Genomic DNA, 4543 nt, shown 5'->3' with positions numbered 1-4543 from the left:
GCTCTGATATCAAATATATGTAGAAGCACACACAATATGCGCACACATCTTCTCTATCACAAAGTTGTGTAACCACGTGCACATTCATCACACAACTTGTATCAACTGCCTGTAAGTATTGTATTGTCTTACAACAATGTACACAGAGGTGACTGCAGGAATGAACTCTCATTGCAGGTACTTACACAAAAAGTGCTGCCATATCCAAAGTCGCCGAATTTTTTATTTCACTGATTTTCCTAAAACTTGTATTACTGTCAGATGCAAAAATCAGATTGGACAAATTTGGACATTTTTACTTACACTTCTTTTAATTTTTTCTACATAGTAAGTTTATCTACAATCTACGATATTTCCATATAAATAATTATATTTTTGCTCATTTGTAGCACAGTGCAGCAGTGGGCCGGATGAACTGACCTCGCAGGCCGGATCTGGCCCACGGGCCGTAGTTTGGTGACCCATGTCTCAATAGATGGAGATAAAATTAAGTAAAAATACTTGTAAGTTTAATTATCTCTCAATAGATGGAGAAAAAATACTTGGAAGTTCAGTTATCTCTCAATAGATGGAGAAAAAATACTTGGAAGTTCAGTTAACTCTCAATAGATGGAGAAATAAATAATAAGGAAAAATACTTGGAAGTTCGGTTATCTCTCAATAGATGGAGAAACAAATAATAAGAAAAATACTTGGAAGTTCATTTATCTCTCAATAGATAGAGAAAAAAATTAAGAAAAAATACTTGGAAGTTTAGTTATCTCTCAATAGATGAAGAAAAAATACTTGGAAGTTCAGTTATCTCTGAATAGATGGAGAAACAAATAATAAGGAAAATACTTGGTTGTTCAGTTATCTCTCAATATATGGAAACTGTACTGAACTATTATTAAAAATCTTTACTTAAAACACAATAGAAGTAAGTACTGTCACTACCTTATATTTGCACAATGAACACGTCCTGATGCTCGTCCAATAACTATCAATTTAAATCCCTCTGTGTTCATTCCAGAATGAAAGATACATAATTTATGTTTATTTCATAATTTTTTATGGTAGTTGCGAGATCGTTCAAATTTTCTGGACCCGGAAATAAATTAATTACTGAAGACAATATATAAAATGTAAAGTTTTCTCTTTTTTTAAACGTTTGGTAACTATTTGGACAATATAAAAAATTCGCATATGAAAGTTCGAAATTTTCTGATGCACAAAAGTATTTTTAATGCTAAGATGAAAATTACTTTGCCTGACAGATAGGAAATATGTGAAAAAACTGCCCGCCTGATTTGTATACAAGATCAATGTTATTATCTTCTCCTATTACTCGCATTTTTCTGAGAAAATAACAAAAAGGAAACCACTACTCAGGAGAATTACTTCTATATTTCATAAAATTCCACTTTCCGTCGCTATATGGCAGCACATAATGTTTTTTTTTGTGTAAACTACGACAGTTTGGGACTTTTCACTTCACAAAAATGATATCTGACAAACCAATTTCGCTAAAAATAAGTAAATAGATAAAGAATTAGTTAAATTAATATTTAATGTATCAAGCACCCGAAGTATCTTTGCAAGTGAATGATCTGTATACATATTATTGATGTCTTAGTTTAATAACACCAGTTTCTTAATCATCAAATCAACACATTATATAGTGGTCTTCCATCCTTCAAATCTTTAGTGGGGCCGAGCCTGGAGCTGTACGTGTATAAGTTATCCAGTCGTGTTTCCTGACTTATCTATTTCGAGTGCGCGTCTATTGTGAGTTTTTCGTTCAGTGTTTTCTCTGTGTTTTTTTTCTTGACTTATTAAGCTTTTGTTTGGCTTGTTTTTGGGTGGGTTGGAATGAATTCCGCCACCCCCCTGACTCGACCACGGTCGGTCAGGCTTATTGTACCTGCAGACACCTTGCCCTCCAAGGTGATTGACTCTTTGAGTGAGAGCCTTGGGGGCAGTGTTGTGGACTGTCTCCAGCACTTTGGTGCTGGACGTTATATCGCCACACTATCCACTCAGGCTGTGGCGCATCTGCTATTGGGTCGGGGGTCATTCACCCTGAATGGTGCTCCTGTTCCTGTGAGTCCTGCGGGACAGAACTTTAAGTGGATGACATTGCGTTCCGCACCATATGAGATGCCCCATACCGTCATAAGTAATGCACTGCAGCAGTATGGAAATGTTTCCAAAATCGAATACGAGTGCTACCCGTCCCGACCGGGCGTCTGCACGGGTAATAGACGGATTCGTATAGATATGAAGATTCCAGTACCCAATTTTTTTAAAAATTGAAAGCTGCACGGTCATGGTGAATTATGCTGGTATGCGTCAGTTGTGTCGCCGTTGTGGTCTCCAGGGTCATTTGGCCAACTAGTGTGTTACCCCAAAATGTGGCAGTTGTTTATTATTCGGTCACGAGGAAGACGCCTGTACCATCACTTGTGACGTGTGTCAGGGGGATCACCGTTCTTCTATTTGCCCTTCGAGAGCTCTGACCTATGCAAGTAAAGTTTCTGGTACCAACCAAGAACATACCACCTCCCCTTCTCCTCCAGTGCCAGGTTCGTCTCTGACTACTCCAAGTGGTGATATCCATCCTTTGGTGGAGCAGGTTGTATCTCTACCTCCTGGTCCAGCTGAGAAGAATCCCTCGACAAGCACCAGCACCATTGCTCCTCCTTCACCTGTCACCTCGCCTGTCACGATGGAATCTCCGGACATCGATCTTTCAACTAATATTGAAGTGGAGGATTCCTCCATAAAAGTGTCTTCCCTCCCTGATTCGTCGGATATTGCCTCTAGTCCAGTAGAGGTCCTTGAGGGTTCTGAGGGACACTCATTGGACAATTCATCAGTTTCTGCAGTCCCCGTGGAAGTAGATGTTCGTCAGATGTCCCCAGCTGCAGCTACTCCTGCACCTCGTAAACGTCACCTTCCTATATCTGTGCCTCCTCTACGTTCGGAACTCTGTCATGGGGCGTCCTGGTCCTCCCAAGTGGTTGCCCGACCACCCACAACTAACATTGTCCAGCCAATGGATCCTCTTACTCTCAAGCATGCAATGAGCCTCTCACTGCCTGATGAGGGGGTGAAGAAGCAGTGTCTGTAGTCCTATACTCCCTCTTGCGACCTGATGTTTCGCTCCTTTTCTCAATTGAGGATGGGAGGATTCAATTGGCATTTTTACTTTTATTGTATTTAATACTGTTAAGTTGTACATAATGCAAAGCATAAAGTTTCTTTCACCTTGTACATATTGTAAAGAGAATGTTTATTTTGTACATACTGTAAATTGCGGATTTCTTCTGTGCTTTGTACATATTTTTTTGGGAAAAACAAAACATTTTACCACATTTTATAGTTTTTCTTACGAGTTTTGTTCATTATGTCCAGCCTTTATTTTGTAATCTATCTGTTCATTTTGTATCAACTTTGTTGTCAATAAATCTCAAATTCGTATCATATATCATGGCGTGGGATCCATATGATGTCCTCCCCATTAATCCTCTGACCCTGGCATGGGGTTATGATTGTATGCACATACAGTAACCCGGGGTGAAGTTGGAAAGCGTGGGTTCTGGTAATCTCCCCAAACGTTGGTCCAATGCTCAGGGGTACTTGTACCGTCCAGGAGGAACCGTTCCAGCTTCGCTGGCCTCCAAATTAATCCAAAAATAGATTATGTTCACTTTCAGCTGTGGTATCTATTTTAGGGAAAATTAAGAAAGAAATACTTAGAAGTTCAGTTATCTCACAATAGATGGAGAAAAAATTGAGAGAAAATATTTGGAGTTCAGTTACCTCTCAACAGATGGAGAAAAAATACTTGGAAGTTCAGTTATCTCTCAATAGATGGAGAAACAAATAATAAGGAAAAATACTTGTAAGTTCAGTTATCTCACAATGGAGAAAAAATTAAGAGAATATATTTGGAAGTTCAGTTACCTCTCAACAGATGGAGAAAAAATACTTGGAAGTTCAGTTATCTCTCAATAGATGGAGAAACAAATAATAAAGAAAAATACTTGGAAGTTCAGTTGTCTCAATAGATTGAGAAAAGAAATTAAGAAAAAATAATTAGAAATTTTGTTATCTCTCAATAGATGGAGAAAATAAATTAAGAAAAAATACTTGGAAGTTCACTTATCTCTCAATAGATGGAGAAAATAAATTAAGAAAAAATACTTCGAAGTTCACTTATCTCTCAATAGATGGAGAAACAAATAATAAGGAAAATACTTGGAAGTTCAGTTATTTCTCAATAGATGGAGAAACAAATAATAAGGAAAAATACTTGGAAGTTCAGTTATTTCTCAATAGATGGAGAAACAAATAATAAGGAAAAATACTTGTAGGTTCAGTTACCACTCAATAGATGGAGAAAATATTAAAAAATACTTGGAAGTTCAGTTGTATCTCAATAGATGGAGAAAAAATACTTGGAAGTTCACTTATCTCTCAATAGATGGAGAAACAAATAATAAAGAAAAATACTTGGAAGTTCAGTTATTTCTCAATAGATGGAGGAAAAATAGTTGGA

This window comes from Limulus polyphemus, unplaced genomic scaffold (assembly GCF_000517525.1).
Source record: "Limulus polyphemus unplaced genomic scaffold, Limulus_polyphemus-2.1.2 Scaffold1971, whole genome shotgun sequence".
Lineage (NCBI taxonomy): Eukaryota > Metazoa > Arthropoda > Merostomata > Xiphosura > Limulidae > Limulus > Limulus polyphemus.
Note: the sequence above shows the minus strand (reverse complement) of the source record.